The following is a 23,445-nucleotide window of genomic DNA, read 5'->3' on the forward strand; positions in this document are numbered from 1 at the left end:
GACGATGCGCAAATACGCGTCAAGGAAGGCCCTATCATAAAGAGAGACGACGCGCATTTACGACGCGCATTTATGACGCACGTTTACGACGCGCGGTTATGACACGCGATGCGAATCAAGGAAGGCCCTGTCATAAAGGAAGACGACACGCATTTGCGTGTCGTAACCTTACGATGCATGTGTTTATGACACGCAATGCGTATCAAAGAAGCCCCTGTCAAGAAAGGCCATGTCATAAATGAAGATGACACACATTTTTGCGTATCATAATTTTAAATGTTAAAAAAACAATATTATTTACAGATTTACTAATTTTCAAATTAAATTTTCATTTAATGTCTCATAACATAAAATAAAATACCATATACAAAAAATACAATCCATTGCATCAAATTTATTGTCATACAAATAACAAACTTTATTTCATATTCATACATATGATTATATTATTCATTAAAAAAACATATACCTACATCTTCCCCTAAAATGTTATTACATGAAGTTGACCACTTCATTGATGGATCACCAAAAGGAAAACCAACAACTTCCCTAAAATGTTCCATGATCTGCCTATACTGATGTCCTGTAACTTTAAACATTTAATAAAGTAAAATACCTCCTAAAAATAAAATTGCACAAGAAACAACACATCATAATGAGAAATTACTAACAAGAATGGAAGAAGTACACTATAAATTTGTTTTACCAAGAGTAGCATGGACGATCAGGTGCTACAAAGATTGTCCAAGCTGCCAAAAAAAGACTGCATGCAAACCAAAACATACATACACTATAAATTTAATTACCATACAAATCATATTCATACATACGAGTTTCTTTTACCTTTTTTGCCTCATATCTTTATTTTTTTATTCTTATTAGCCATGGAGTGTTGGTGTTTTCTTTTCTCTCATTCAATCAACCCTTTGTTTTACTTTGAAGAATTAAAAATTTCCCTACTAGTTGACTCTGCATCAAATAGAAAAAGTAAGTCAATCAATAGTCAATGATCAATACCAACTAAAATTTTTCACTGAAGTAACCTGACACCATAAATACTTTGGTTTAATGAACAGGAACATGTATCTATAAAATTGGCAATTAAAGTACTTTGGTCTAATACCTCTATTTCTACTAAGTGTCCAATCATTGTTTGGGAAGGTTGAAGACCTTCAAACAAAAAACTCCCAACAATGTCATTAATGTGCATCTTAAGAACAGGAAACTGTTGTAGTTCATGCACTAGAAAACTATGGGTGATCTGAAATATTTCCGAAATATTTATTTATTTTGAATTATAAAAAAGAAAAAGAAAAAGAAAAAAAGATAATACCTTTACTAATTCATTGCATACAAGTCTAGCACATTAAAGACATGATCCAACAACCGAGCTATTTGTCTTCGAACCAAAACTTGAAGTGGAACCTATATATATGTATTAAAGGGTTAAATTATTAATATAAATAAATAAAAATTTAAACCTCTGGCACGAATAAAGCGGATCTAAGACCAGTTGCATTGTGGATTGCAGTACGGCTGTCTTGATCAGTTAATCTCTCAAATGGATCTACTTCCTGGGACAATGACATATGATTGATATATATATATATATATATATATATATATATATATATATATATATATAATAATGAACATGTTTCTAAATATTATTAGTGGGAAAGTTGTAATGAACATGTTTCATATGCTTTTTCAAATGGGATCCTTCTCCCTCTCCCTCTGGTAATTTCCTCTTCAAACCTGATCCTCCGGATTTAATAAAACATAAGACTATCAATCTATAACCTCAACAATAAAAACAAAACAAATTATTATTAAAATCAAATAATAATAATACAAATTGTGGGACAGCCAGGTCTTCTTCTATGATGACATATAAAGCAGCCCTATTACAATATTACCCTTGTGGGACAGCAGGGTCTTCTTCTATGATGAAAAATTGTGGGACAGCAGTACATGACTAAATGCATGTAGATGGATAAGGTTGTTTGTTTTTTACTTAATAAAATCAAAATGACTTGTCGGGCTAAGTGAGAGGTTGGTCACTTTATGTATTAAGACCTTCCCTATTACAATATTACCCTTGTTTATTTTTTTATTTTATTCAACTTTTGACAACCTCATGAAAAAGGCACTATCGACCTCGTTTTTTTTCAATGTTTACAAAATTTTATGCAAAATGTTGGCATCTATTTACCTGTTGCTGTTTGTTTTAGAATTTGGAGAGAGAGAGAGAGAGAGAGAGGGAGAGAATCTTCATTCCTTTATGGTGTATCAAAGGAGGGCGCGAAAAGACAACCCAGTTACCATCCTAAGCAATTAGTGGTCCTAGACCAGTTTTTGACTCCAGGGGCAAAATGGTCTTTTATGCTTATTATTATTATTATCCATTTCAATTATTTAGACTATTACCAGCAGGTGGAGATGGTATAGGAGTAGTGGGGGGACAATATATTCTCATCCTTGGATCATTCTTTGTAATACCTTGAAAAGTTCAAATTAATAGTTACAAAAGACCCGTGAATGTGATAGTGAAAAAATAGTTATTAATCAACCTTTATACAGTTGTAGAGTTTAGTTGTCAAACCCTGATTCATGTAAGAATCAGAAAAGAAATATTGTTACACAAAGTCAATAATACAAAAAGATCAATCAGTTAGCTATCAAAAGCCCTAATTTCAGAATGCAAGAAAAAGATGAAGAACAGAAACAAAATCAAATGAAGTTGAACAAGGTGAAATATTACTATATTAGCCCATAGAATGGAAGAAAAGGATCAATCAGTTAGCTATCAAAAGCCCTAATAAGTTAGCACCTCTGGATAGAAGTGTCCTGATGGCCTTTTGCAAGGGTGAAATATTACTATATTAGCCCATAGAATGCTGGGAATATATTATATGGAGCTGAGATGACATACCTTTCTTGAAATCCCTTCTATTGCTTTAGTTTTGGTAAAATCACAAGCATCAAAGAGGGTATCCTGTCCATGTGAAAAGTAGAGCTCATATACATGTTGAGGTCGAGCAGGACTACCTCCAACTTCATAATGACCCTCCATGGGATTTGACAGGAATTGGAATATATGGATTGGTGTTCAAAGTAAGTAAAGTAACCTGAAACTTTGGATTGGTGTTCAAACTAACTTGCGGTTCTTTATATTATTTGCCAAACCAAATAAATAATATACTGATTATAAAATAAAATTAAAAAAAAACATTTTAATTCAAAGTAAGTAAAGTAACCTGAAACTTTGGATTGGTGTCCTGAGCTAAAGTATGTGCTAGCATTCAGGTCTGCTCCATAACAGCCAAAGATGGAATGTTTGCACCTGCCATTCGGTCCACAAACATCATCTGCGTTTGCTCCTGAAATCAATAACATAAGAATTAATAGTAAGTCAACATTTAACTATTATTTTAATTATTGTTGTGAAAGAGCTCACTAACATGCTAGAATTTAAAAGCCCAACCCCCAGTACCATGTTGTTACTCAAAGGATAAAGCCCAAGCATTCGGGTCCCCACCGTGTTGTTGGGAAAATTCATCAGCCCAGCCATCTGCACGGGGCCCGGGCCCCATGACTTGCGACTCCCCCCAATACTGATCCATCTCTACGTATCTACCAGGCATGTGCTCCCTAACCAACCCCCCATGATTATCGATCTCTAAAGAAGATAACAGAGCATTCATCAGAACAAGTATTAATGTATGTATTCAGTTTATCTATCAAGATTGTATCTTAGGTAGGTCAATAGAGTAGTTGTAGCTACTCTAATTTTCATGGTTTATAGAACACGTTGTGATTTCATCTTTAATATCCCTGCCAAATATTTTGATTTGAATACTTAATTACGAAGCAACCTTTCACATTACAGAAAATGATAAGAACACCAAGCATGGTCATGTCACTAAACGAGGCCTTAACTTATAACAATAAGATTGGTTGTTGTTGATGGAAAGAAGAATATTTGATTTTCAACTAACTTTCCTAATGCCTAGTTTAATTCTCTTGTTTATATGTAAAATATTCATCAACTTCTTTTTGCTCACATTTCTTACATCAGGTCTGATTCCTTTGACCTTGAGCAGAATATCCAACTTCATCCCTTATCAATGAGACAATTGCAGTAGGTACAAGTTTTAAAAATTTATCAAATACTTTTATCCCTTTATCTATTCATTTCTTCATGTACCAAAAATTGATTCTAATTATAAAGACTACAAGGACATTTATGATGAAGAAAACAAATACCTGACACAAGATAAACCTTCGACAGAACAAGCCTTTTTTGAATAAGCTAATTCATTTGGGGCATGCAATTGGTTCTATTCATATTAAGTATTAAGAATTTAGAAACAAATAAATGATAGACTAGGGCATCCTACTTTTGATTATCTAATAAGGTTGTTCCCTCCATGAATCATAACATAGAACGGGAAGCAAAATCTCAAATCTTTTTATTGGTCAAGACTAAGGACCATATCAACCTTCAAGACTGTTAAATCTAACTCATATAGTGATCAAAGATCCAAAATATTTTTTCTAGAAAAATTGGTTACTTGGCTGCTTAAAATTTCCAGCATCTTGTTAATAATTCAGATTCTTGACTATATTACTCCACCTGACAGTCTTAAAATTGTAGTTCCCAATTCTCATACTATTTTTTTCACATTTTCCTCAAAAGGTCTTTGGTTTGGTTGTACCACTTGACTAATGAGGGGCAGCCAAAAGAGTAGAGAGCTAATTATTCCCTTGGCACCAAGGCAATCTAATGAACTTGGTAACACCACTTCAGGCATCCTTATAATGTTCCTTTCCCTATTCCTCTTGAATTACTGAAACTTTTATCTTGATATTCCCATTGCAATCAGAAAAAGGAACTTGCTCTTGCATTAACCATCCATTTATGTCTCTCTCAAAGTCATTAAACAATTACATCAAAAATATCCAAGAAAATTTCAGAAGCACCAGAGGATCCAAAATGAGAAGTAGCAATAATGGATCAGAAAAAGGAACATGCTCTTACATTAACCATCCACACACACACACACATATATATATATATATATATATATATATATATATATATATATATTGATAGCCCATAATATATATATAAGGGAAACCAATAAAATATGTAACTAATATTATAAGATTTATAAATAAAAAATAAAAAAAAAAAAAACTATGCTATTTCCTATTCCTGCCTGCCATGACATCACACAGAAACTTTGTGCTTCCATCAACCCCCACCAAAATGTCCCAAGAAATTCAATTAGAAAAGGTGGTTGAAGAGTCCCAGAAGCTGCAGAGAGAAGCAAAGGAGAATTCAAAGGTAACATGAACTTTTGGTCGTAGTTTCCAAAAATGCCCTCAAAAAGAGTGTTTTCTTAAAATCCATATTTTCTTAAAATATGTTGCTTACCCTTGGTTGAGATTTGTTTGCTTTCTTTGGAACATCCTCATCATCATCATCTTTACTCATCATCATGTCTTGGATTGATGATGAAGTGTTGTCTGATTTTCTTCCCCTTTTAGCAGTAGTGGACCCCCTCCCTCTTCCCCTAGGAGCAGCACCTCTTTTTCGGCCCTTACCTTGTATACTTGTGTCATCATCCTTAAAACAATTCAATTAAAAACAGAAGGGCAGTTTTGTCATTTTTCATAACTTAGAACGTAAATGACTATTAAAAAAACAGAAGGGTAGTTAAGTCACTTTTTGGCTTAATCAGTTAAGTCCTTATGTGCTTAACCATTAAGCTAATTAAGTAAAAAAGAAACAAAAGCTACATAAATAAATAAATAACAAAAACATTCATACCAAAGTATGATGAAGCTAATATAATCCAAGTTTCACAGGTTCATCACCCGAATCAGAATCTAAATTTTCTTCATCAACAGCTATACTCTCAATAGAAGCCGATGTAGCAATTGATGCTGATCTAGAAGACCAAAATATACTAGCTTTATTTTCTTAAACAAATATATATATATATATATATATAATATTAAAAATAAGGAGACCTTTCTGAACGACGAAACATGTTGGATGCATCAAGGGTAGTTTGCTTCAAACTATTAGACCCCTACCCCTTCCTCTTGAAGTCTTGCTGACTTCAGTGACATCACGAGCTGATTTAAATCCTTGTAATGTTCCTTTTTTTCCCTGGCAGTAGACTTTGACCCAATAATCTGTATGCTTTCATCATCATCAGCATCTGAAGCGGCCTTTCTTTTTTCATGTCTATTTCTCTTAGGAGGATCCTCTACATGATCTGTTTCTTGCGGTAACTTATACAGCTGTAGCTCCCGTAGTCTAGGAAAGGATCCCAGAGAAAACCAAAAGTTGAGATTTATTTATTTAGTAACTTATCAGCATCTGAAGCAGCCTTTCTTTTTACTTTTTTTTGCTCTATTAAAAAAAGGAAAGGATCCCAGAGAAAACCAAAAGTTGAGATTTATTTATTTGGTACTGAAACTAATTAAAAAAGAATATGTACAAGAGAATATGGTTTAATTTAAAAGAAAATTATGGAAGATAGAATTTAGGATTTTTCTACGAGTTGAATCAAAGTGTTAATTCCAATGAATGAATGATGTAGAAAATTATTAATTCCTATGATCTCATAATTAAAATATTGTGATCGTTTTGACCCTTGAGAGGTGGTGGAGCTGGAATGTGAATGGAGAACAAGTAAAGCATTCAAATTCAGGAAGTAAGCAAGTAGCAGCAGCAAAATGGAAGCAGTGATATGATAGGATATGATTGATTAGGTAGGTTGTCATGGTAATGCTGGTTTAGTAGAACTGACTATTCAGTCTTGAGAACTCTTTATAAGCATGTCGTAATTGATAGAAGCCAGCTGAGACAGGTTCTGATCATCAAAAATACAAAAGTTCAATTAATATGTGTTTTAACTTTAAATCATGATCTGTATATATAGAAAAAGTGTAGGTTGTGTCATCATACCTTAAATGAGAAATTACTGAATGAGTAATTCACATTGAGAGTTGAAGCACCAAATTCTACCAGGTTACCACATTCATCACCCTGCTTAATCAAATAACCAAATCATCAAAAGGAACATACCAATTCATTATACAGACAGCGTGTGTGTACATATTAGTATTAATTACCTCATCCTGTAGTATATTGCTGAAAGAACTTCACCAGTGTTCACAACATGTTGATGTAAACAACTTAGGATATCAAAAGCTTATGCCACATTTTTAACTGAAAGACTTTGTCATCAAATGTCTTGCAAAGAAATATATCAATCAATGAATGGAAACATAATCTGCAAAATAACAGCCATATCACACATAATTTTTGAAACAGAATCTGTTGATAGAACTCATTACACATAAAACCAGAGTACAAATTTTTTGCTATGCAAGACAACATTAATAAGTTTTTCTATTTAATTACTAGGTTTGGATAGAGCACAGATCATGTTGTATTCCATAAATGTGGCATTCAAATCTCATTGCCACCAAGTGTTATTAATAGTTAACTCAAATGAAATATTACCTTATCGGAAATGTTCTTGCTAAATGATCTCCTCATACACTTCATCTTTACATGATAATCTGAAAGCAAAATTACAGAGATAAAGAGAACAAATATCAAAAAGTCATCTTGATTCATACACTGAAAACATGAGGATGATAATGCATTATCAGGGATGATTATGTCAATTTTTCATTAGGATTTTCTAAGCCAAAGCCTAAAAATGGTAAAATCCCAAAGGCATTCGAGAATAAATTTCAAAAAACAAAGATGTAGGGAGATTTCGTAAAGAAATGTTTTAGAATTTTTGATCTATACAATGTCAGAGTATAATTGCTAGAGTATATGAGAATCAAGAATGGAAATACAATTATGATTCTAATCTCTAGTAACGAAAAATAGCTAAAAGAAATCTTATTTACCTGTGCTATGAAATGGCAAATCGATTAGCTTGGAGAGGAGCACGAACGAAGAATAGTTATCGTTTATAACTAATTTCTTGATGGAATTAGACATGATTGATTCTAGCTTTGCCTAAAAACCCTAGCTTTCATGGCCCTGTGAGCATCAATCCTTCGATTTCAGTGACAAACGAGACCCTAACACTTTGATTTCAAATCTATGGCCTGGTGACCAGAAACCCTTCGATTTCAATAAGATCCAAAACCCTAGTTCCAGCAATAGTCGATTTTGTGGCCCTATGAATGTAAAGTGTTCGATTTCTTGTGAGAAATGAAGCAATAGAGATCGATCTATGGAGGATGTGGGTCGTTCTTTGAGGAATGAAAAAAAAACCCTAGTTTCTTAGACATTGTGAGGACGGGGTTTTCTAATTTTTAGATTCCCACAAGGTATTAAGGAGGGGACACGATATTTGATGAGACCGATAAGGAGGTTAGGAGTGGCGGAGAAGCAGATCGGAGAGTAGAGAGAAGGAGGGAGAGGGTAGAAGTTGAAAGATAGAAAGAAGGTAGAAGATGGGTGTTCAAAATTTTAGGGATTTTGTTTCCCCCTATACGAACGCGCATTTCATTAAAATTATAAAGCAACGGGTATAGAGGACGTGAGTTTAAAATAAAGCGCCCTCCGTGTTTTAAATTTTTTTTCTTGAGACATTAATTTAAGGGCACATCATAATGCGTGATGTAAATCCTTAAATTTTTTGAAGAGATGACACTTTTTTAATGTCACTCTCTTTTGCGTAACATAAATCGATGAGTGTCGTGGTTTGTGCGTCGTAAAAGGGTCTTTTTCTTGTAGTGGGTCTTTTCCTTGAGCATGGTCTGTAGATATCACGGGAACCCAGGCAAAGCTCATTGGATTGCGGTCAAGAATATACTTAAGTACCTTCAGAGGACCAAGGAATGGTTCTTAGTCCTTGGAGGGAGTGATGACTTGAAGGTGCGAGGGTATAGTGACGCCAGCTTCCAGACCAATAGGGACAACTACCGTTCGCAGTCGGGCTGGGTCTTTACCCTAAATGGATGAGCAGTGACTTGGAAAAGTTCCAAGCAGGAAACTGTAGCTGATTCAACGTGCGAATCAGAGTACATTGCAGCGAGCGAAGCGTAAAAAGAGGCGATATGGTTAAAGAACTTCATTGGTGACCTTGGAGTTGTGCCTGCCATAAAGGATCCTATGGAAATTTTCTGTGATAATGAAGGAGCGGTTGCCTTGACCAAGGAACTGAGGGATCATGGTAGATCTCGGCATATCGACAGAAAGTATCACTTTATTAGACATCGAGTAGAAGAAGGACACCTCGTGGTTAAGACGATATCATCAGAAGATAACCCAGCAGATCCACTTATGAAGGGACTGAGTAGGGTTAAGCACTTGCAGCACGCTAGGAGCATTGGGCTGAAGGATGATATTAGTTTAGATTAGATAGTTTTAGTAACATAGATAAATGTAATTGACATTTTGATGATTAAATAAAGGAATATTATTTATAAGTAAAGTTATTGTCTTATGTTGATTGTTTAACTATTGTTTCAATTTGCATGTTTTGACTTCCAGAATAATTAAGTTTATTAAGAATAATTGAATTATTCAAACGGTCCACAATTGTTCATATGTTGGAAGTAGGTATGAATGAAGATTGTCATGAATTGGTGTGTAGATTGTCTAAATGGTATTAGACATAGCAAAAGTTTGCTATAACGTTCATGAGTGCTTATGAACAAGTTTTAAGCATTGGAATAAACCCGCGCTTGCTGGAATCATTTTATGGAATGTGACAAAAAGTGATTGCAAGACGATAATATCATATGGTCTTAAAACCTAGATATATGGTTTATTATTTATTAATTGGTTGTGCATTGATAATGCGAAACCACATCAGTAAATTGATGTTATAAAACGCATTGTTGTGTATAGTTAATTAGTGGATAAGTAAATGCATATAAGTCGAAGTTTATCTGTTATTTTTATCCTAAGAGGGTAAAAGCGATATCACGGTCGCTCGATGATTTGATTTGACTTATGTGTCGGGCCCGGTCAGGACTGAATTGATGTGTTCAATTAAGCTCTATGTCAAATGAATCTGAGATCAAGAAACCAACTGCTGGACAATTAGTTCCATGAAATTGTCCGCACAATATCTAAACAGAGGACTATATGATCCCTTATCTAAAGGACAGGTTACTGATGAGATCAGAGTTCGACAGCGTCTGTGAGAGCTACGATTGCTAATCGAGTTGTACATTACATTCATGGTTACTAGACTTATCCAAGTGGGAGACTGTTGGATTAGTGTCTAAGCCCGTAACCATATTTGGTAAGTACTTGACCCGGTTGTGCATGGTCCTTTTAGGTTGCCTTCACCAAAGCAACTTGACTGGAGAAATAAATAGAGAAAGAGGTTATTATGATTTATCAATATGTTATAAGAATAATATATTAAAAGAGAAATCATATTTGTTTAATTAATATTGGTCAATAATTAATTAGGAATTAATTTTGTGATCAAGTGTAATTAATTAAACTAGAGGGGCTGAATTGTAATTATGTGATAGTTGCAAAGTAGGGCAATGATTATCCTTGTTAAAGGATGGACGAATTTAAGGATAAGGATATCCTTAAAATCGTCCAAGGTCCAAGAGATAAGGGTTTTCAAGGCTTATCTTGTGGTTGCTTGGTGGGCAAGTAACTGGATAAGGATAAGGACTGAAACCCTAATCCTAATCCTATATAAAGACCCCTAAGGCCTTAGGATTTCGTCCACTTGATCCCTAAAGCATCTAAGGACGATTTCTACCTCCTCCCTTCTCTCTCTATAGCCTCTCCAATTGCTTGTGGTGTTTGTGAGCCATTAGAGGCACTACACTTGTGGTGCTTGCTTTCAAGACTAAGGGTTTGAAGATTTAAGTTGTTATTGCAATATAACAACAAGAGGTATGTGATCTAACCTTATATATGAATTTTGAAAATAGCATGCTACATTAGGGTTTTATCCATGTGTTCATAATGTTGTGTATCTAATAGTGAAAACATAGATCCAAATTAGGGTTGCATGCACACATAGGATTGTTTGTATAAAACCCATTAAAAAGACCATTTTACCCCTCCAAGACCCAAAAGCCCAATTGTTGACCAAACCCTAAAAGTCAACGAAAGTCAACTCAGTCAACGGTCTAACTTTGACCAGACTCGCCGAGTGCACTCGTGTGACTCGACGAGTTCGTGCGTATCCTCTGAATCCTTCTAAGGCCCCACTCGAGTCGTCGAGTTAACCTACCAACTCGACGGGTTACCATTGGTCACGAATCGCGGGGCAACCCGATCTGACTCGTCAAGTCCTCTCATGGACTCGACGAGTTTCCTCCATGGCATTACTCATTTGACCTTCCGAGGTCAGATCTGTTTCTCTAACTCATAGATCTGGCCTTCTAGCACCCAAAAGTCATGTAAAGGTCTGAACTTGAGGCTCATGCATGGTGTATTTTGCTCTATACATCATTATGACTCCATTGAAGCTTCATAGCTTCAAAGCTCCAAGGTTACTTATTCATGGCTGCCTACTTTCTGGTTCTCTGGACCTCACAAGGTCCAGATCTACAAAATAACTCAAAAAAGGGTTTGGATGCACCTAAAACCCCATCAATAAGGTGATACAAGCCCTAACTTAACCACCAAAGGAAATCTACTCAAACACAAGGAAGACAAGAGCTTGTACCAGATCTGAAGCTTGAAATGAAGATGAGACTGATCCACCAACTCTCCTCTGAGATCCTTACAACACCCTTAACCTTCTTCTCAAAGAAATGACCTCCAATTAGCCTCTCTCTCCTCTTTAGCTCACAAATAGCTCTAGGGTTTCTCTCAAGAGACGAAGACACTGATGGGAAGGGGCCAAGGAAGCTATAAGTGCCTTTAAATAGGCCCAGGCCCAAGAGAATTAGGTTTTCTGTTAACAGCGCTGACTCGGCGAGTCAGCTTGCCGACTCGTCGAGTCCATTCATTTTCCACGTCACCAAGTCGCGATCCTACTCGACGAGTTAAGGCGCCAACTCGTCGAGTTACTCCTCATAACTTCGAAAATAAATACTTGTTTTATCATACCTGGAAATCCGGATGTTACACTAACATTGAGTAACACTACTCTAACATCTGATGTTGTGATATTTGTGATATTTAATCTATATGATTGATTATTTATTAACGAGAATTTGATATTTGATGAGAGATTAATATTTGAGTAATAGATAGTAATAGATCATTTATGAGAGATTGATCACAATTGATGAGAGATTAATCTTTGATGAGAGATAAATTGTTGATGAGATAGATCATCATTGAGAGAGGTACAATGAGAGATAGATCACTTTTGAGAATTGATTGTATTAGATCTGTGATATGTATGAGATATACATTATTTATGTGATGTATATGATTTATGTGATCTAAGTGATTATGTTACAATGGTTGTTATTCACTAAGCCGAAAGGCTTATGTTTTTGTAATGATCTGTTTTGCAAGTAGATTATTATGACGTCTGACTCGGTCATATACTTGAGGTGAGTACGATCTTTGTGATAACCTCTTGTATGCCAGAATGCTAGTGTACACCAAGATTATTTTTATAAACATCAAATGATAAAAGAGTAATTTTTGGATGTACCTGGTATGAAAACTTTGGCATTACACTAATTTTTTTTATAAACAAAATTCATTAATATTAGGGTAACTTACATGAATAATCCCTATGGTTTGGTGTAATCTGTGTGGATTGTCCATGACTTTTTTTTTAACTCGGATCATCCCTACAGTTTTGTTTTGTAGCAAACTTAAAGTTTTTAAGTAATTTTTCAATGTAATGTAAATTTTTCGACATGATACCCCTAAAATAATGTGTGGTGTCATTGGGATTTTATCACCTGGGAAGGGTTCGCATTCGAAGTGTACATGTCAAGATATAAATGTTAATAAGAATCTTATCTTATCTTTCTAAACTTCTATCAAAGAAAGCCCCAACAGCATCAAAAAAAAAAAAAAAAAGACTTATGGGGAGTAATCTTAATTACGTTTGACATTATTTTCTTCTTCACTCTCATCGTCAATATCATCTTCATCTTCTCTTTCAACGTTATAACCTTCGTCAATATTTTTTTAAATGTACGTTACATGCACAACATGGAGGACTAATCTATCCTTTTTAGCACGATGCGTCGACATCAACACCAGAAACAGTTGATTTATTTGCCCCATTAATTGTAGTGGATCTACGAAGACAAATTACAGATTACTCATGGTAAAAACAATTAAATCCCAAGAGAAAATATAATGATTAATGAAAGAATACGAAAAGGACAACCTTCCCAAAAACTTTATATTTAATCATTCATTAGTTTAAATTATTAAATTGTTGTAATTTATCGAAATGATCATGTTTTTAGAGTTATAGAAAAATATTTATTTCATAAAATTATTTAAATTTACCAAATTGCTTTGCTAACCAAATGCAACGTATTTTTACTACTATTTTTTCATAATCTTGTGATATATAGAAACTTTTGCAAAAATAAGTTGTTTATGAGAGTTTTATTTTTTATTATTTTTTTTTTTTTTTGAACGGAGAAAAATGAACTTAACATTAGAAAAAGACTTAAGCGAGACGTTCAAATTGAATTACAAAGAAGTTTGACGTAGGAGACAATGACATACACCAGACAAATCAATCAAATTTTTTGAAAATTTTGATTTACTCTTTATCCAAGTAAAAATATTAATGTTAATATCATCCGTCACATTCAAAACAGCTCGTTTTTCATTTCTGAACACTAACGCATTTATTGCCTTCCAAGTCATCCACAATGTGGAATAAACAAGCCATAAGACAAGTCATCCACAACAGTTTCATCGGTCGTTTTTCATTTCTGTTAACAAATGATTTTTCCATAAAACATCAAGATACATTTCATCAATATATAATACAAAATATGGAAAGAGATATGATTATGGGCTAAATATACAAGGGCCACACAATAAATAAATAATAATGGTAAAATATAATACACAAAGATATATATACGACTAACACACCCAAATGTCAGAACATCCAATAAGCCGCCTCTAAACAGCTCTCACAAAATCCTATGATAATTTTATAGTGAACTAGTTCTATTTGAAGAGCTCGATTCATTTAAATAAGTTAACAGCTTTGCTAAAAAAAAACACTTATTTTGATTAGGAGTCTAGCAAAAACATGTTGACATAGCTTATTAACAACATCTAATCTAAGACTCGTAAGACAATCATTGCACATAACAATCAATGATCAAACGTCTTAATTCAATCCTCAACGAATTATGATTTATTTTTTCAATTTAAGTTTTTTTTTTCTTTTTGAAAAAGTTTTTTCAATTTAAGTTGTTGGTTTTTAAACCCCTTTATTTACTTTTGGGTTATTGTCACTATAGTTCAACTATGTTTAGTATATTGGTTTAAAAGGTCTTTCATGACTTTTTTTTTTTGCATTTTAGGGGTATGTACTTGTGTTTTACCGTTTTAAAATGTTATTATCAAAAATATGAAAGGGTCACCCGGTGAACCCCTTTCTAATCATCAATTTTGATATGCCACGTGGCATTTGGTCAACTGAAATGGTCCAAACTACCCATGATGTTACTGCAATTCATCTCCTTAGATTGAGTTTGAAGACATTCGTCCCGCAATTGAGCCATGTCAAATCAAAATCAAAACAAAGAAAGACTATCAAAATCAAAACATATACGTAGTGCAACACTTAGTTTCTTGTTTACATCAGGATTCAAATCCACGATAGACACCAGCTCACCATACGTTGTTGGTTGCTCGCAACCTCCAAAAGTCATCGTCACATATCCCTTGCTTAACTTTGACTCTAGAATCACTGCAATCGGTTTTCAAGTGATATTGTCATAAGTTCATAACCACTGCCTAATTCATTTCTACCCCAAGGAAATTGAAAATCACTCATGAACACTGAAACATGAACCACTCGTAAAAGCAAGACATGGATTGATTAGAAAGGGGGGTTTCTTTTCCTTGGATAATTTTTGAAGCTATAATAACATCAAATCATCAAGTAACATTCAGATTCGAAGTAAGTACATAAAACACACACACATCCATAACACACACACACACACACACACATATATATATATATATATATATATATATATATAGAGAGAGAGAGAGGTGTACGTGTCACACCCCCGAACCAGACGGCGGAAACGTCTGAGGGCTATTGTGACTCAATTGAATACCATCACAATGAATATACATGAAACATAACATCATACATCACCAAGCATTGAAGTATTACAACTGGTAGCGTTTACATTCAGTACATTGATCCATAACATTACATGCCCAAAAGTAAATTGTTCGATACTAATTAAACAAACAGCAAGACATTACTGAGTATATTTTTCCCTTTCGATTTACCTGTTACCTGAGAATACAAGTATTTTGAAAAACGTCAACATATGAAATGTTGGTGAGTTCATAAGTAATGTTTGAAATATAATGTTTTGTATTGTTTTGAAAACCACCAGAAAATCCGATATTTTCTGAAAAGAGCATAGTATAAAAAGTGTGAAGATCCGTAAGTATGTTTGTTTGTTTCTATAAATGTAAAAAAAGAATTTGTTAAACTTGGTATGCATCTCGTAGGTGTATGAATTGAAAAACCCTAGGAAAACCCGATGTTTTCCTAATACTATGAATTAAGCGTCTATTATTTTGTTATTTTGTTGCGACGTGTGTATTCGATGAGTCCCGGTGACATTGGATTAATTATGGATTGTGAATTGTTATAAACACACATTAATGAAAATGACTAGTTTACAACTATACAATCGATCCCTTAGGCATCGTTCGTACTATTCACTTAATCCAACCACCCGACTTTTCATAGCCCCACAACCGAGGAGGAAAAGAGGGTACGAAGCCCCCGATATTTCCATAAGTCGTTCAAGGCTATCGTGAATGCGAAGGGCCCTTAGCCTGACTCGCATTGGTGAATTCTCGACTTCGCTAGCAGTACCAAAGGACCCTTGGGGCCCAACAGCACAAAAGCCGTTGAAAGTCCTTTTACACGGAATTAGGTCATATAAGACCCAACTACATGTAAGCGAGTTTCCTTCGGGCCTAAAGATCATGTCATTGGGCTAGCTAGGCCCAACAAGCACGATTTGAAACTTTCGGGCCCAAAGATGGTGTATCGACATCTGGTGTATTCTCACGTGTGTATTGACTTCCCGAAATTTCCGCGTGTGTATTGAAGTAGCGTCGTGTTATTAAGTTCGGATTCATTATTGATTCGAGACCGAATCAGTTCGTTTGATAACGATTTTGGGTGTTGAAGGTGTATTATATTTCGTCGATAGTCGTGGTACTAGTATTCCATCCTAACAGATTTATTGTTTAAAATCACTAGAATTTTTCTTTTGCAGCCCCTTTCTTTTGGATAAATTTTCAATTTTGGCCCTTTGTATAAAAGAACTTCCGTTTTAATCCTTAAACCATTTTTCTTGACACTTTAGTATCAAAACTTAATGAAAGGGTATTTTTCAGCTCAAGTTTATTTGAAAAACAGTTTTAGTCCTTCAAGATGAAGTTTCCTCGGCTGAAACCTCAATTTTTGCAATTTTTACATTTTTGGCCCAAAATAGAAAAAATTTGCATCTTTAGTCCCTTTTGAATATGAAAAGTATTTTTAACCCTTGAAATGGACTTGGAGCACTAGTAGTCCTCTGTTTTACAGAAAAATACAGATTCAGCCCCTCTAGTTTGAAAATCTCGCAATTTGGGCCTTGTTGGGCCGAAAAGTGCATTTTTGGCCCATTAGGTTTAAAATTTTCCATTTTAGTCCTTCAAAAGAGTAATTTTCCAGAAAATACATTTTTGAAACTGTTTTAACTCATCTCAACCATCATAATTTGTATTTTGACATTTTGGGCCCTTTAACTTTATATTTTTAACATTTAAAGTCCAAAAATAGGATTTTAGCCCAAAGGAGTTCATATTAACCAACTTGGTTATTTTTCTAGAGTTGATTTGTATGAAATAATATGATTTATACTTATTTCATTCAACATAATGTAGATCTCGGTTTTGAGTTCCTTTTTGACTAGATCCAACACCATAATCACATAAGAACATGTAAATAAACATAGAAATCACACAAAGCATACATACACTCATAGATCTACACATTTGCTTGTATTCTCCCCCAAAAAACTTATAAAAACCGAAAAATAGGGGGTATGAAGCTCACCTTTGGGTGTGGTTTCGGTTTTGGAGAAGAGATGGAAAGAAATGAGGTGATTTTCGGCCCTAGCAACCTTTCCTTGAAGATCTCGAGTTTAGGAGCTTCTAAGGTGCAAGATCACAAGATTGAATGAATTTAGAAGAGATTTTTATGAAGTGAAGGGAGTTAGATCATAAGTTAGCCATTAACTTACCTTAGATGATGAATCACTTTATGAAGATCCTTAAGCTTCTAGCCAAATTTTCAAGATCTTGGATGGAGAAAGTGGGTGATTCTTGAGTAATTTAGAGAGTGTTTTTGTGAGGTGTGTGTGTGTGTGTGCTCTCGGACGAAACAAGAAGGGAGGGAAGGAGTGAGAAGCTTGACAAGATTGTTGCATGGAGATATGTGTGTTGCATGGAAAACCTAAGGACAAAAATGAGGTGTCATGAAATAAGTCAACTCTTCCTTTTCTTTTGGGCTTGTCTTGGGCCGAGAATAAAGAGAGGAGAGAAAGGATTTTTGGGCTTTTTTCCCCTATGCCCATATTAGAGTTAGGTTGAATGATTGTTGGCCTTATAAAATATAAGTGTGATTTTTTATGCTTTATTAGGCTAGATTAGGTTAATTATGGTCCATAGTAGTTCATATAATTGATTTATTTCATTCTAGGCCCAATATGGCCCAAAATGTTGGAAATAAATGAAAGTGGGTCCAATTAGAGCCCATTTAAGGTTCTAAGCCCAGGATAGCCAAGTTGGAAGCTTATTGGCCCCTTGGGCCCAATAAGGAAGTCCTAGTCCAAAATGGACCTACACAAGAACTTCTAGGGTTTCCAATTACTTGTTGACTATTTGAAATGCTTGTATGGTGTACTTGATTGAAATTTTGTTGCCATGAAGTAAGTATCTTACATGCTCTTAAGTTTTTTATTCAACATTTTACTTAAGTGTTGTGATTACAAGACACAAAATTTCTAGTTGTGACATCATCCCCCCATTAGAGGGAATTTCGTCCCGAAATTCTGTTTGAAAGCTAGATTTGAGAATGCTAGAATAGGTGAGGGTACTTTTGCTTCATTTGGTCTTCGCGTTCCCACGTGAATTCTGGTCCACGCTTTGCGTTCCACCGTACTTTCACGATCGGGATGCAACTTTGCTTAGTACGCTTCACCTCCCTGTCCATGATTTCAATCGGCTCTTCCACGAACAGGAAATTCTCGTTGATTTCGATCTCATCAAGGGGAATGACGAGTGTTTCATCTGAGAGGCACTTCTTTAGATTAGAGACATGGAACACGGGGTGTACACTGTTTAGCTCTGCGGGTAGTTGCATTTTGTATGCCACTAGACCTATTCGGGCGAAGATTTCGAAAGGTCCAATGTATCGTGGGTTCAATTTTCCCCGCTTCCCAAAACGAATAACTCCTTTCCAGGGTGAGACTTTTAACAGTACTCGATCCCCGACCTGAAATTCTAAGGGCTTTCGCCGTTTATCGGCGTAGCTCTTTTGTCGGTCGCGCGATGCTTGTAATCGAGCTCTGATTTGAATGATCTTTTCCATGGTTTCACGAATGATCTCTGGTCCCATTAGCGCCTTGTCCGACGTGAGTGCTCTTGCTAGCTGGGTGTCGCCTACTTCAGCCCAAAATAACGGCGATCTACACTTACGCCCGTATAGTGCTTCGAAAGGAGCGACCTTAATGCTCGAATGGTAACTGTTGTTATACGAGAATTCGACTAAAGGTAAATGGGTATCCCAAGACTTCCCAAAGTCTATCACACATGCTCGAAGCATGTCCTCGAGCGTTTGAATGGTTCGTTCACTTTGACCATCCGTTTGTGGATGATAAGCGGTGCTCATGTCGAGATGAGTTCCCAGTGCTTTCTGGAGTGATTGCCAAAAACGTGAAGTGAACCTACTGTCTCTGTCCGAGATAATAGACACTGGCACTCCATGGAGTCTCACGATTTCGCTAATGTATAAACGTGTCAATCTCTCCATCTTGTAGGATTCTTTTATTGGCAGGAAATGGGCAGATTTCGTCAGTCGGTCGACTATTACCCATATGGTGTCTAGTCCATCCGACGTCTTAGGTAGCTTGGTCACGAAATCCATAGAAATTCCTTCCCATTTCCACTCAAGGATTACTGGTTGCTGCAATAACCCTGAGGGCTTCTGGTACTCCACCTTTACCTTGGCACACGTAAGGCACTTACTAACATAGGTGGCGATTTCCGCCTTCATGTTAGGCCACCAATAGTGTTGTTTGATATCCGAATACATCTTGTCTGAGCCGGGATGGATGGAGTATCGCGTCGTGTGAGCTTCCTTCATGACCACCTCCCTAAATCCTCCGAGTTTAGGGACCCAACTACGGTTCATGAAATAGTATACTCCATTCTCCTTTGCCTCTAGGTTCTTCTCCATTCCGCGTAATGCTTCGGTTGCTCTATTTTCCGTCTTCATGGCCTCTGACTGGGCTACCCCAATTTGAGTGGTTAGGTGAGATTGAATGGTTATTGAGAGAGTTTTCATACGACGATTAGAGTATTCCTTCCGGATCAATGCGTCAGCTACCACGTTGGCCCTGCCCGGGTGGTACTTGATTTCACACTCGTAATCGTTTAATAATTCAACCCATCTTCGTTGCCTCATGTTCAAATCTTTCTGGTTCAAGATGTGCTGGAGACTTTTGTGGTCCGTGAAGATGGTGCACTTTGTACCATAAAGGTAATGCCTCCAAATCTTCAGGGAAAAGACCACGGCTCCCAATTCTAGGTCATAGGTCGTATAATTCACTTCGTGTGTCTTTAGTTGGCGGGATGCGTAAGCTATCACCCTTCCACGCTGCATGAGAACGCAACCTAAGCCCTGATTTGACGCGTCACAGTAGACCACGAAATCTTCTGTTCCCTCCGGTAGAGATAGTATCGGGGCACTACAGAGAGCTTGCTTCAGGGTTCGGAATGCGACTTCTTGTTTGTCCGTCCATTTGAATGGTACGCCCTTTTGTGTAAGTGAGGTAAGTGGCTTGGAGATCTTAGAGAAGTTTTGAATGAATCTCCTATAGTAGCCTGCTAGACCCAAGAATTGACGGATTTCCGTGGGTGTTGTCGGGACTGCCCATCCTTTAACTGCTTTGACCTTAGAGGGATCCACATGAATTCCATCTTGGCTAACAACATGACCTAGGAAGTTCACACTACGGAGCTAGAACTCACACTTGGAGAGTTTTGCGTATAGCTTTTCCGATCGCAGAGTTTCTAGGATTTGTCGGAGATGTTGGCCATGCTCTTCTTCGCTTCGGGAATAGACGAGAATGTCATCGATGAAGACAATGACAAAGTTGTCGAGGAATGGTCGACAAATTCGGTTCATCAGATCCATAAATGCGGCAGGGGCATTTGTTAGACCGAAGGGCATTACGACAAATTCATAATGTCCGTAACGAGTTCGGAAAGCGGTTTTAGGAATATCCTCTTCCCGGAATTTGAGTTGATGGTATCCGGATCGTAGATCTATCTTAGAAAAGTAACTAGCTCCTTGGAGCTGGTCAAATAGATCGTCGATTCGCGAGAGTGGGTAGCGATTTTTGACAGTGAGTTTATTTAACTCTCTGTAATCGATGCACATTCTAAAAGATCCGTCCTTCTTTTTGACAAAGAGGACTGGAGCTCCCTATGGCGAGTAACTAGGTCATATGAATCCCTTGTTCAAGAGTTCACTGAGTCAGCTGGACAATTCATGCATTTCAGCAGGAGCCAGCCGGTAGGGTGATTTAGCGAGAGGAGTTGCTCCTGGAACGAGGTCAATTCGGAACTCCACTTGTCTCTCTGGGGGTACTCCAGGAAGATCTTCAGGAAACACGTCTGGGAACTCACGTGCTACGGGAATGTCTTGAACGTTAACCTCTTCCTTGGTTTTATCCACTATGTGAGCCAGGAACGCCAAATTGTTATTTCGTAGATGTTTCTGTGCCTGGATGCACGAGATGAGGCGAAGGTTCAAGCTAGGTTTGTCTCCGTAAATTACTAGGGTTCCATGATTGGGAAGGTAAAGGCGAACGGCCTTCTCGTGACACATAATTTCAGCATGGTGGGGGCTTAACCAGTCCATGCCGATAATCACGTCGAAACTCCTAATGGAAACCGGCATTAAGTCTATTCTAAAGACGTGTTGATTTAAGGTTAGGGTACATCCGGTGTAGATTTTCCCGGTGGATTCGGTTTTCCCATTGGCCATTTCCACCGTAAAGGTTTCATTGAGCTTCTGGGGTTGTTGTTTTAATAAATGCTTAAATTTATTGCTCACGAAGCTTCGCTCTGCTCCGGTGTCAAATAGGATGCATGCATAAGTGTGGTTTAGGAGAAATATACCGGTAACAACAGCGGGGTCCTGAATCGCCTCTCCCTGACCCATGGTCAGCATCCTTCCTGTTCCTCCATTTCCGGGATTGTTGTTGTTGGGGCAATCTCGGCGGAAATGCCCAGTCCTCCCACACCCATAGCAGGTGTGGCTAGGTCCTGCATTGTTGCCGCCGGTGGTGATGTTGTTGTTGTTGCTGCTGCTTCCTTGTTGTTGGTTCTGAGGAGGGTAAGTCCTGCAATACCTTGATGTATGTCCCTTTCGATTGCAACTGGTGCACTGCAACTCCTTGCATTCTCCATTGTGATGGAAACCGCACTTGTTGCACTTGGGAAGATTACCGGAATAAGGTCTGGGAGCATTTGAAGCAGCCGAGGCTGGAGCATGTGGTGTGGCTGGAATTGGTGCGGTGGCAGCATTAACTGCCACTGTCTGCTGCTTCTTAGAGGTCTCGGGGCCCTGACGCCCCTTCCTCTTGTTGTTCTTCCCTTTCTTGCCGTCACCTTCCTTCTTGCCTTCAGCCTCGGCTGGCTTCTCACCCTTTTTGTTGTTGTGGTCATACAGCTTCTTCGCCAATCTTTTAGCACAGTCAAAGGTTTCGGGGTTTGCATCTATCACGTTCCCTTGGATCGGAGAGGTTAGTCCCCAGATGAATCGCTCAATCTTCTTTCCTTCCGAGGTGATCATACCCGGGCATAACAGAGATAGTTCACTAAATCTCGATATGTAGGCATCGATATTCGCATTCTGCACAATGAGGTTCCACAGCTCTTGCTCCATTTTCTGAATCTCGCCCCGTGGGCAATATTCAGCCATCAGCATTTCTTTCACTTCCGACCACGGCATGGAGTTGGCTACAGGGAGTGTCATGGCTTCCACGTGTCCGTTCCACCAAGTGAGCGCTTGATCAGCAAAAGTGCAGGCTGCGAACTTCGCCTTCATCTCCTCAGGACAATCGCATATCTCGAATACCGATTCCACCTTCTCGATCCATCGCTTCAGAGTGATCACCCCTCCAGTGTCGTTAAAAGTTCGTGGTTTGGCGTTTGTGAAGTCCTTGTATGTACATGTTTTGGTGGGTCCTTGATTCATTCCGTTGTTCGAACTCCCGTCCCCTTGCCCGTTGCCACCTCCGTTGTTCCCTTGGTGAATTTGTGCCATAGCTGTGGTACCCCAGCAGATACGGCCGCCTGGAATGCAATGGTGTCAGCTTCGGGTGGGGTTGGTTCAGGGTTTCCGCGAGTAGGTCGGTGAGGCATCTTTCTGTCATGAAACGGAAAGATGTTGAGTGTTTGGGGTTTCTGTGAGGTTGTGATCCTACTGACTAGGTGCATGGTACGAACTTAAACACTTCTACCATTTAGCATACAATCATAGATTCTCAACACATAGCAATTTGTAATGTCATAATAAAACACGCAAAAGTTCACTAATATTATCCGCATTTAATACATGAAAATTTTGCTTGTAGGAGCATACATGAGTGACACTAGTTCGACAGCATAACGGCTCTATGAGTAGTGTAGTCACTTAAACATAGAGTCGGGGTACATAGCATAGTTCCTAATGACCTAGTAAGATAAGTTTATCCCTAGTCGCGATGGGCTGTGCCCGGGGGTGGTGCCGAGGATGTGGACGCTCCCTGAAGACGAGCCACCTGTCGTTCTGCGTCCTGGAGTCGAGACTCCCACCTCACTTGCCTCATGTGGAACTCTCGAAGGACGTCACGTGTCTCCTGTTCCGCACGCTCGAACCTAGTCCATAACTGGCGTACCTAATCAGTAGTGCCCTGAGCAAGGTCGCCAGTGTT

The sequence above is a fragment of the Lactuca sativa genome, chromosome 5 (genome assembly GCF_002870075.4).
Source record: "Lactuca sativa cultivar Salinas chromosome 5, Lsat_Salinas_v11, whole genome shotgun sequence".
Classification (NCBI taxonomy): domain Eukaryota; kingdom Viridiplantae; phylum Streptophyta; class Magnoliopsida; order Asterales; family Asteraceae; genus Lactuca; species Lactuca sativa.